The following is a 12882-nucleotide window of genomic DNA, read 5'->3' as shown; positions in this document are numbered from 1 at the left end:
TAGGCACGCAGTTTGGTTAGAAGACGTTTGTGAGGAACGGTGTCGAAATCCTTTTGGAAATCTAAAACTACGGAATCAATTTGACATCCCCTGTCGGTAGCACTTATTACTTCACGAGTATAAAGGGCTAGTTGGGTTTCACAAGAACGATATTTTCTGAATCAGTGCTCAATATGGCCGGCCGGGGTGGCCGAACGGTTCTAGGCGCTACAGTCTCGAACCGCGCGTCCGATCGGTCGCAGGTTCGAATCCTGCCTCGGGCGTGGATGTGTGTGATGTCCTTAGGTTAGTTAGGTTTAAGTGGTTCTAAGTTCTAGGGGACTGATGACCTCAGAAGTTAAGTACCATTGTGCTCAGAGCCAGCCGGCCCGTGTGGCCGTGCGGTTCTAAGCGCGTCAGTTTGGAACCGCGTGACGGCTACGGTTGCAGGTTCGAATCCTGCCTCGGGCATGGATGTGTGTGATGTCTTTAGGTTAGTTAGGTTTAAGTAGTTCTAAGTTCTAGGGGACTGATGACCTCAGTAGTTAAATCCCATAGTGCTCAGAGCCATTTGAACCATTTTTTTGCTCAGAGCCATTTGAACAATTTTTTGAAGTGCTGACTGTGTGTCAATAAAACGGTTTCTTCAAGGTACTTCATAATGTTCGAATACAGCATATGTTCCCAAACCCTGCTGCAAATCGACGTTAGTGATGTAGGCCTGTAATTCAGCATATTATACCTACTTCCCTTTTCGGATATTCGTGTGACTGGAACAATTTTCCAATCTTAAGGTACGGATCTTTCTGTGAGCGAGTGGTTGTATGTAATTGCTAAATATGGATCTATTTTATCAGCTTACTCTGAGAGGAACCTGACTGGTATACAATCTGGACCGGAGGCCTTGCCTTTATTAAGTGATTTAAGGTACTTCGTTACTCCGAGGATATCTACTTCTATGTTTCTCATCTTGGCAGTTGTTCTTGATCGGAATTCAGGAATATTTACTTTGTCTTCTTTCAAACGCAGCTTGCTTACGAGCGGACTACTCTGAAAGATACGAGGCAGTGGTTTAATGTCAGTCAGCAGTCCACTGACTCGCGATCGTATAACGTGGAAGGGGAAGAACCGACGATGTGTCGATTGGTGCCCTGGGGTCCGAAGGCGGCTGTTCTGTAGCCTGTACTTGACAGCACTCACAGCCAAAGCGGAATATGGAAGAGAATCAGCAGCAGTGGGGGCTGCGGCAACAGCACGAGCGACGTATTGATTGCGAGCGAGGAAATTCCTCGCCAGAACGCTGCGTTCCTCGCAAGGCGGCCAACCGCGGCTGTCGTGACCTGGCGCGCTACCAGCGCCGAGAGTCCGGATAATCACTGCCGGATAAGCCGCCCCTTCCGCAGCACCCAGCGGTCCACAATACCCTGACTGTAGAGGCGTGCTCTCTGAGGTACCTTAACTGAGGGCTAAGCCTAAATTATCACCTGAAGATATAGACAACTAAGACAAAATCAGTGGCCTACTCGGGGAAACACCCCATAAGAACGAATCAGTGACTTAATAATACGAGGCTCACTCCAAAAGAAATGCACACTATTTTTGTAAAAATACAATTTTCATTCTGCATGTGTGAAAGTTTTACATTGTGTAGATACATCCTTCCCGCTTGTTTCCAAACTTAGCTCAACCTGTTCCCGTGAGTGGCGCCGTCACAGCATGTCTTCAAGATGGCTGCTACATTTGACTTTCGTCAGAAGCAACGTGCTGTCATAGAATTCCTGTGCTGTGAAAACGAGACAGTGGGAAACATCCACCAGGAGATGCTGCTGTCGATCGCAGTACAGTTAGTCGGTGGGCAAGCAGGCTACCTGATGAAAGCGGGCACGGCAATATTGAAGATTGTCCTCGCAGCGGCAGGCATCGTACTGCACACACTCCAGACAATGTGCAGAGAGTTAACGAATTGGTGACTGCTGACAGACGCATCACAGCGAACGAATTGTCACGCTACGTTGGGTTAGGGGAAGAAAGTGTTTGCAGAATACTGAAAGTGTTGGCGTTAAAAAAGGTTTGTACCAGGTGGCTCCCCAGGATGTTGACAGTGGCTCACAAAGAAACAAGAAAAACGGTATGCAGCGAACTTTTGGAACAGTACGAGAATGGTGGAGATGAATTTCTTGGAAGTATTGTGACAGGTGATGAAACATGGCTCCATTATTTGCTTGTGGACATCGTGCCAAGTGGAACCACCATAAATTATGATGCATATGTGACGACACTGAAGAAACTTCAATCTCGACTGAGTCGTGTTCGACCACATCGGCAAAAGCAGGACGTTTTGCTGTTGCACGACAATGCACTGCCCCATGTCAGTCAAAAAACCGTGGAAGCGATCACAAAACTCGGATGGACAACACTGAAACACCCATCTTACAGTCCTGACCTGGCTCCATGTGACTATCATTTCTTTGGGAAACTGAAAGCCTCTCTTCGTGGATCAAGGTTCGAAGATGACGACTCCCTTGTGCACGCTGCCAAATAGTGGCTCCAACAGGTTGGTCCAAAATTTTACCGTGTAGGTATAGAAGCACTGGTTCCAAGATGGCGTAAGGCAGTTGAGAGGGATGGAAATTATGTGGAGAAATGAAAATATTGTTCTTAAAGGATGTATCTACACACTGGCAAACTTTCAAACATGTAGAATAAAAGATGGATTTAAAAAAAATAGTGTGCAATTCTTTTGGAGTGACCCTCGTAGAACAAGTGTTCCATTTCCAGTACCCAGCATGTGAGACAGTACTATATAGAGCATAAAGTTGGACATTAAGGTCAAAAGATCTAAGACAGCTTGAAATATCAGAAATGTAGCTTCTTAGATCAGTGGAAAGTTGCACAAGAGAGGACAAAATAAGAAAAGAAGAAATGAGGAAAGAACTGGGCGTACAGTGATTAATTGAGAAAGTAAGCAGCGAATATAGGATTGTAAACAGCATGTATTGTGTACGTTACCTAAGACAATAATCCTCGACAAGCGACGGAATACATAGAGGAAAAAGGAGTATGGCAAGGCCGAGGAGGACCTGGTGTGGCCATAAGGACACCAGTCAACCCTCATACTACACTGAAGCGCCAAAGAAATTGGTATAGCCATGCTTATTCAAGTACAGGAATATGTAAACAGCCAGGAGAGAGCGCTGCGGAAGGCAACGCCTATACAAGACAACAAGTGTCTGGCGCAGGTGTTAGATCGGTTATTGCTGCTACAGTGGCAGGTTATCAAGATTTAAGTGAGCTTGAACGTGGTGTAATAGTCGGCGCACGAGCGATGGGCACAGCATCTCCGAGGTAGCGATGAAGTTGGGATTTTCCCATACGAGCATTTTACGAGTGCATCGTGAATATCTGGAGTCCGGTAAAACATCAAATCCCCAATATCGCTGCGGCCAGAAAAAGATGCTGCAAAACGGGACCAACGACGACTGAAGAGAATCGTTCTACGTGATAGAAGTACCACCCTTCCGCAAATTGCAGCAGATTTCAATGCTGGGCCATCAACAAGGGTCAGCGTGCGAATCATTCAACGAAACATCATCGATATGGGCTTTCGGAGCCGAACGTCGACTCGTGTACCGTTGATGACTGCACGACACAAAGCCTTACGCCTCGCCTGGGCCCGTCAACACCGACATTGGACTGACGATGACTGGAAACATGTTGCCTGGTCGGACGATTCTCGTTTCAAATTGTATGGTATGAAGACAACTTCATGAATCAGTGGACCCTGCGTGTCAGCAGGGGACTGTTGAAGTTGGTGGAGGCTCTGTAATGGTGTGGGGCGTGCATAGTTGGAGTGATATGGGACTCCTAATACGTCTAGATACGACTCTGCCAGGTGACACGTACGTAAGCATCCTATCTGATCACCTGCATCCATTCGTGTCCTTTGTGCATTCCGACGGACTAGGACAATTCCAGCAGGCCAATGCGACACCCCAAGCATCCAGAATTGCTACAGAGTGGCTCCAGGAACACGCTTCTGAGTTTAAACACTTCCACTGACCACCAAACTCCGCAGACATGAACATTATTGAGCATATCTGGATTGCCTTGCAACGTGCTATTGAGAAGAGATCTCCAACCCCTTCGTACTCTTACGGATTTACGGACAGCCCTGCAGGGTTCATGGTGTCAGTTCCCTCCAGCACTACTTCTGATATTAGTCGAGTCCATGCCACGTCGTGTTGCGGCACTTCTGCATGGTCGCGAGGGCTCTGCACGACATTAGACAGGTTTACCTGTTTCTTTGGCTCTTCAGTGTACAACGAACTATTGCCCTTTAACTCTCCCAACTACATGACTAACCACGGCACTTCCTACCTAAAACAGGGAACAGCAAATACAACAAGAAATGAGATAATGAGAATCTCAAGTAAAGTGATAGACAACGGAACACTTATGCAAATTCAACTTACATGATAACTATCAGTCCAGCTTTCGTAAACACTGCAGCACTAACACTGTATTAATCAATGTTGCTCATGACCTGAAATATGCCGCGGACAACCGTGAGGCAACAGTAGTGACACTACTAAACTTCAGCAAAACTACTGATAACGTCAATTTTGACATACTGTCAGAACTGAATTCCTGCGCTTTTAGGTGCCGGAATACAACTCTTCAACAGTAAAACCATCCCCCGCCTCGCGAACCCCCCCCCCCACCTCCCCCACCCTTGCAGGCTATAAAAATTACGAGTTTCCATTTTTTTAAAACTTTTGATGAAATTTACAATAAAAATCAGTTTTTATAAATTCTGTTCTGAAACTGAGGTTTGCGAATAATAATTTCTTAATACAACCACAAGGTTTAATATAAACATTAGGTGCTACCGTCTCTCCCAGTAGCAATGTCACTTTGCTCCCTGTTACGGTCGATACATATCAGCACACGTCGTTGGTCTTCGTAACTATGACGTCATGTTTCCATCTGCTGCCAGCCGCAACATCACGCAATTGCATTCTAGCTGATCAGTGAACATGTCTCAAGGCGTCCACAAGGAGGGAAAGGCAAGAGGGGGCACTTGATGCCCCCCCCCCCCCTCCTTGCATCTGCATCTGGAGTACGGAATTTTTATCAACTACAGAATCTTCATCGCTTCCAGAAGCGATTTCTACTTATCCTGCTAAACCTCTTGTAACGCAGCAAGTTATTACGAGATGACATTCGTTGCAGTAAGGTATGCAGCCGTCTTGTACGGTGGGTGCATGATGGCTATGGTCTTTTTTTTCGCTTTGCTCACAGCGCAGCTGACGCTGCCTGCCGCGCGAAGTGCATAGTGTAACATTCAGTCGATACGAAGATTCATACCCTCTACGAATCTAAATAATCCATATTAGTTATTATCCGATTTTGTTCAAATCTGATACACAGCTTTTTGTTATTAATGGAATAATGCTGTCAAAATTAAAGACTTCTACACTCCTGGAAATGGAAAAAAGAACACATTGACACCGGTGTGTCAGACCCACCATACTTGCTCCGGACACTGCGAGAGGGCTGTACAAGCAATGATCACACGCACGGCACAGCGGACACACCAGGAACCGCGGTGTTGGCCGTCGAATGGCGCTAGCTGCGCAGCATTTGTGCACCGCCGCCGTCAGTGTCAGCCAGTTTGCCGTGGCATACGGAGCTCCATCGCAGTCTTTAACACTGGTAGCATGCCGCGACAGCGTGGACGTGAACCGTATGTGCAGTTGACGGACTTTGAGCGAGGGCGTATAGTGGGTATGCGGGAGGCCGGGTGGACGTACCGCCGAATTGCTCAACACGTGGGGCGTGAGGTCTCCACATTACATCGATGTTGTCGCCAGTGGTCGGCGGAAGGTGCACGTGCCCGTCGACCTGGGACCGGACCGCAGCGACGCACGGATGCACGCCAAGACCGTAGGATCCTACGCAGTGCGGTAGGGGACCGCACCGCCACTTCCCAGCAAATTAGGGACACTGTTGCTCCTGGGGTATCGGCGAGGACCATTCGCAACCGTCTCCATGAAGCTGGGCTACGGTCCCGCACACCGTTAGGACGTCTTCCGCTCACGCCCCAACATCGTGCAGCCCGCCTCCAGTGGTGTCGCGACAGGCGTGAATGGAGGGACGAATGGAGACGTGTCGTCTTCAGCGATGAGAGTCGCTTCTGCCTTGGTGCCAATGATGGTCGTATGCGTGTTTGGCGCCGTGCAGGTGAGCGCCACAATCAGGACTGCATACGACCGAGGCACACAGGGCCAACACCCGGCATCATGGTGTGAGGAGCGATCTCCTACACTGGCCGTACACCACTGGTGATCGTCTAGGGGACACTGAATAGTGCACGGTACATCCAAACCGTCATCGAACCCATCGTTCTACCATTCCTAGACCGGCAAGGGAACTTGCTGTTCCAACAGGACAATGCACGTCCGGATGTATCCTGTGCCACCCAACGTGCTCTAGAAGGTGTAAGTCAACTACCCTGGCCAGCAAGATCTCCGGATCTGTCCCCCATTGAGCATGTTTGGGACTGGACGAAGCGTCGTCTCACGCGGTCTGCACGTCCGGCACGAACGCTGGTCCAGCTGAGGCGCCAGATGGAAATGGCATGGCAAGCCGTTCCACAGGACTACATCCAGCATCTCTACGATCGTCTCCATGGGAGAATAGCAGCCTGCATTGCTGCGAAAGGTGGATATACACTGTACTAGTGCCGACATTGTGCATGCTCTGTTGCCTGTGTCTATGTGCCTGTGGTTCTGTCAGTGTGATCATGTGATGTATCTGACCCCAGGAATGTGTCAATAAAGTTTCCCCTTCCTGGGACAATGAATTCACGGTGTTCTTATTTCAATTTCCAGGAGTGTATTTATTACAGTTTTGGATACAAAGAGAATTACCTAACACGCATAACTAATGTGGAGGTATTGAATAGAATTGGAGAGAGTGGAAATTTGTGGCACAACTTGACTAGAAGAAGGGATCGGTTGGTAGGACATATTCTGAGGCATCAAGGGATCACCAATTTAGTATTGGAGGGCAGCGTGGAGGGTAGAAATCGTAGAGGGAGAACAAAAGATGAATACACTAAGCAGATTCAGAAGGATGTAGGGTGCAGTAGTTACTGGGAGATGAAGAAGCTTGCACAGGATAGAGTAGCATGGAGAGCTGCATCAAATCAGTCTCTGGACTGAAGACCACAACAACACAACAAAATCAGTTAATTAGAATTTTTTTAAAACTTTAGTTACTGTGCATTACGTAATACAAAAATCGGTCAAAATTACTATTTGATTATATTTTGCCGTGAAAATTAGTCGGGACAGACTTACTAAAATTCTGGCTGCTTTTCGAGTGAATATTTGTTATTCAGATAGTGAATTTTGAATGATAACGTATGACCATATTAAATACTGACTTGATAGCCATTTCATGTATTTCAATATGAATAAAAAGCAGAGTTAATCTAATGTTAAACGCTTTTCTGCAAGTAGACCGACTATCCCGAACGCCCCATTTTTTAATCGTGAACTTTCAGGAACTGACTTTCAACTAGAGTTACTCGGCCTCTGTGTGGTAGGTATTAGGTGGTGGTTTCACCAACGCTGCTTTACACTGCCTAGCACGTATCTGCTACCACGGAGTGAAGGGACATCGGCGAGAATCCTATCGAGGTAGGTTGACTGAACGATAGCGTTAACAAGAACGCAGGCGACCGACCCCGCTCGCCGCACTCTCGTTTAGCCAGTTGTGACATTGTGTGGTTGAGCAGTGAGATAATGCTATGACAGTTACCATCTTCTCTTTAGAAAATGTAACAATAGATATTCGATTAGGACTGGCTTCATTAGTTTGTAAGTCGCTCCTGTTTCCATAACAATGAACACGTTGCTGCTCCGCGGATCAAAAGAGGGCGGGAAAAAGCCGCTCTTGTGTGCCGTGCCGACTTCCTTTTTTGCCTTCTTGGAAGTAATGTTGTGGCATTGTTCTCCAGCTGGCTACGTGGCGTTTGTCAAATGTTGTGGAATCAAATTCCCAGTCACAGCCTTCTTAACGTAATAGACCACAGCTAAACGCAGCGCTTCCTGGAGGATTGTTTGGCTTCACACACTGCCATGAACGATAACTTGCGCACTTCACTATTCGTTAAAAACTGGTCTCTGCATTATCACTTTCTTTAGAGAACGACTAGCCAAAGGCTCTTTATGATTGGTTATTTCTGTTTATAACAAACAGTATTCACATTTCTGATTATTTGCTACTTCAGGTTTTTCATATACAGTATCAATAAACATTGTGGGTGTATGAATAAAAATAACTTTTCTAAATAGTTTGCTGCTTTACTTCCCAGCTCAGTGGACATTTTGTTGGATACACGTCAAGTATAATCGTAAGAGGATATGGTTTCAGATCGTCAACTTCAGAAATGTGTTACTCAATAACATTTTAATAACACAAAGAGGTTTACTTTAAAGATAGTCACGAGGTATGCTTACCTTTAAAGTATCAAAATAATCTACCTATAACTAATATAAATGTCGAGTCGATAACTATAAATTCTCCGGAATAATAATTTTTGGTGCCACCTACAAAATTTAGTACTTGTGGCATGAAACGTCTCAAAACAGATAAGTTAATTATACAAAAAATGGCAGTTCTAGAGTCTTGCCTCCCCTCCCCTCCCCCCTCCCTGGAAAAATTTCTGTATACGCCTGTGGTCGAGTGTTAATAATAAAGCATGTAGCGATTAATAACGATGAAGAACGTAAAGAATGGCAGCTAACTCTAAATATGGATAAATGTAAATTAATGCAGATGAATAGGAAAAAGAATCCCGTAATGTTTGAATACTCCATTAGTAGTGTGGCGCTTGACACAGTCACTTCGATTAAATATTTGGGCGTAACATTGCAAAGCGATATGAAGTGGGACAAGCATGTAATGGCAGTTGTGGGGAAGGCAGATAGTCGTCTTCGGTTCATTGGTAGAATATTGGGAAGATGTGGTTCATCTGTAAAGGAGACCGCTTATAAAACACTAATACGACCTGAATGAGATATTCACTCTGCACCGGAGTGTGCGCTGATATGAAACTTCCTGGCAGATTAAAACTGTGTGCCGGACCGAGACTCGAACTCGGGACCTTTGCCTTTCGCGGGCAAGTGCTCTACCAACAGAGCTACCCAAGCACGACTCACGCCCCGTCTTCACAGCTTTACTTCTGCCAGTATCTCGAAAGGCAAAGGTCCCGAATTCGAGTCTCGGTCCGGCACACAGTTTTAATCTGCCAGGAAGTTTCACTAATACGACCTATTCTTGAGTACTGCTCGAGCGTTTGGGATCCCTATCAGGTCGGATTGAGGGAGAACATAGATGCAATTCAGAGGCGGGCTGCTAGATTTGTTACTGGTAGGTTTGATCATCACTCGAGTGTTACGGAAATGCTTCAGGAACTCTGGTGGGATTCTCTAGAGGAACGGAGGCGTTCTTTTCGTGAATCGCTACTGAGGAAATTTATAGAACCAGCATTTGAGGCTGACTGCAGTACAATTTTACTGCCGCCAACTTATATTTCGCGGAAAGACCACAAAGATAAGAGAGATTAGGGCTCGTACAGAGGCATATAGGCAGTCATTTTTCCTTCGTTCTGTTTAGGAGTGGAACAAGGAGAGAAGATGCTAGTTGTCGAACGAGGTACCCTCCGCCACGCACCGTATGGTGGATTGCGAAGTATGTATGTAGATGTACATGCAGAAGATGTTCCTAGCCCATCGGGGTCACGTGCAAAATAGGAGGATGTGATATGGGACACGGATTTAGATATTTAGTAAATGCTTTAATGGCTTTTGCGTTCTAGTCGTTGACTTGTATTACAGCTGAATTGATCTAAGTTCATATTCATTACCACAAGTAAGCAACACATTTGAACACGAACGTCACTATAATAACGTCAACCATTGGCAGTTTATAGTTACGTGGCGATTTAACACACAGGTACTGTTGTAAATCGTCGGTGGCGACTTGCTCCAACCAGAGAGTTCAAGAAAAATTTCCGTAGGAGGTGCTCCGGCCGAAATTAAGCACTGCATACTGCTCATAAAGATGCGAGAGCCAAATTTTATGGATAGTAAGCTGAAGTGGTTTGAAAGCTATTTGAAAAACAGACAATAGTGTCGGAGTGGAATATCTTCCTGGAAGCACGTTCTCTCAGGAATGCCATAAAGGTCAGTCTTAAAGGTCCACTTTTATTTTCGTTGTTAGTCAACAACATTTCTCCTGTTTTGTCGCCCTGTAAATACTTCTTTGCCGACAAGCACCAGCTTCACCTGAGTGCCAAACCTGAAGGTCACAATACAGCGATCGTCTAGACGAATGGTGATCTGTCTTCAGTGGAAAAACAGGCGTAGACATGGGACTTAAACCAAATGCAAAAAAGTCACAAGTAATTTTAGTGACTCATCTGGAATTCAAGAAGTCAGAGTTCGACGAACAGTGGCCTCCTATTCTGCACGACGACATTCCGATACCACACCAAAAAGCGGCAAAGAACTTGGGTGAAACGTTGGGGGAGAAAGTACTGTGGCCATGTGGAGGAAGACTTCAGCTTGCTTCTGTGCCCTTAGAGAGTATCACAGTATGTTTTCATCTCCATTATTACGATGTAATCCGATATTGCACGAGTAGCGGAAACACAAGACGGATAGAGCTAACCGTGACTGATAGTGTGCGATATACCTGTGATATTCGTCGATGTGGCCGTGTCAGTTAGGATGGTTAAGACTAGACAAGTTACGGGATTACCACAAGCTGTGTCTACTCGTATTTCATCGGTTCCTGAGTGCGCAAGCAACCTAGTACTTCGCGTCAGAGAGTAAATTTTATCATCTCATTCTCAACATAATCAAAACCTAGTATCGTAGCTGTGACCGCTCATAAAACGGGAGCGTCTGCAAACTCCTTCCCCGTCGCTGTTGACCGCCTCTGCAAGGTGCCCTGCTGCTTTTGAGGAGGAGTTGGAGCACTTCCTTCTCTCACCGTCACAATGTATCCCTCGAAACGTTAACGTATACGGCCACCTTTCACTGTCAAATACTAACGCCAATGCTCCTGTCTGCTCTCTCTCGTCTTTCTCTTTTTCTTTCTCTGCCAATCACGCCACTTTCTGTTCCTTTATACTCATCAACTGTGTGTCAACCCGCTCCTATTTCCCTACCCCTCCCACTCCTTTGTGTCATGCTTGTTGATGCTGGCGCTCGTAATTAAAAACTACCTTCCCGTTTTTAATATTTCTAGTTTCATTTATCATGGATGAATATATACTGTGTGATTTTTTATCTGTGCTACTGCAAATTTAATTTCTACGTGCAGTGTAAGATGCTTATCGTAATATATATGATGTAAAATATGTAGAATGCCTGATTAGATGCAAGAGAGGGCTTTATGGTCCTAATACTGACTGTTTAAATCAATCAAAAAAATAATAAAAATATACGGTTCCATACTTCAACTTTGAAAGATGATAGGGCAAGGTATTTCTCACACACCCACCCACCCACCTACACACACACACACACACACACACACACACACACACACACACACACAAAACAGAGAATACTGGTATTCGTGGGCACACAGCAGACAGTACGAGCGTAACATAAAATCTCCGTAACAGAAGGCAACCGCTGAAAATTTATACAGATCAGAAGTTAGAATCATTAAGTACACACACCAAAAAAAGTTTTACATCACCTCGCTTCCGAGAGTTCCGTAACGTGCGCAGGAAACTGGAAAAGAGATCAACATAAACATCAAAAAATGGTTGAAATGGCTCTGAACACTATGGGACTTAACTTCTGAGGTCGTCAGTCCCCTAGAACTTAGAACTACTTAAACCTAACTAACCTAAGGACATCACACACATCCATGCCCGAGGCAGGATTCGAACCTGCGACCGTAGCGGTCGCGTGGTTCCAGACTGTAGCGCCTACAACCGCTCGGCCACCCCGGCCGGCCATAAACATCATTTCCACCCTTTTTATTGCTCATGAAAACCACGCAGTGCATGTAGTACCACCATACAGCGAGATTCTCAGAGGTGGTGGTCCAGACTACCGTACACACCGGTACCTCTAATACCCAGTAGCACGTCCTCTTGCACTGATGCATGCCTGTATTCGTCCTGGCACACTATCCACAAGTTCATCAAGGCACTGTTGGTCCAAATTGTCCCATTCCTCAACGGTGAATCTGTGTAGATCCCTGGGATTGGTGGGACATGTCGTCTATAAACAAGCCTTTTCAATCTATCCCAGGCATTTTCGACAGGGTTCATGTCTGGAGAATATGCTGGTCACTCTAGTCGAGCGATGTTGTAATTCTGAAGGAAGTCATTCACAAGATGTGTACGATGGGGGCGCTAATTGTCGTCCATGAAGACGAATGCCTCGCCAATAGGCTGCCGATATGGTTACACTATCGGTCGGAGGATGGCATTCACGTTTCGTATAGCCGTTATGGCGCCTTCCATGACCATCAGCGGCGTACGAAGGCCCCACGTAATGCCACCCCGAAACAGCAGGGAACCTTCATCTCGCTGCACTAGCTGGACAGTGTGTCTAAGTCTAAGGCGTTCAGCCTGACTGGGTTGCCTCCAAACATATCTCCGACGATTGTCTGGTTGAAGGCATATGCGATACTCGTCGGTGATGAGAACGTGATGCCAATCGTGAGCGGTCCATTCGGCATGTTGTTGGGCCCATCTGTACCGCGCTGCATGGTGTCGTGTTTGAAAAGATGGACCTCGCCATGGACGTCGGGGGTGAAGTTGCGCATCATGCAGCCTATTGTGCATAGTTTGAGTCGTAACAC

The sequence above is a fragment of the Schistocerca cancellata genome, chromosome 1, assembly GCF_023864275.1.
Source record: "Schistocerca cancellata isolate TAMUIC-IGC-003103 chromosome 1, iqSchCanc2.1, whole genome shotgun sequence".
NCBI classification, from domain to species: domain Eukaryota; kingdom Metazoa; phylum Arthropoda; class Insecta; order Orthoptera; family Acrididae; genus Schistocerca; species Schistocerca cancellata.
Note: the sequence above shows the minus strand (reverse complement) of the source record.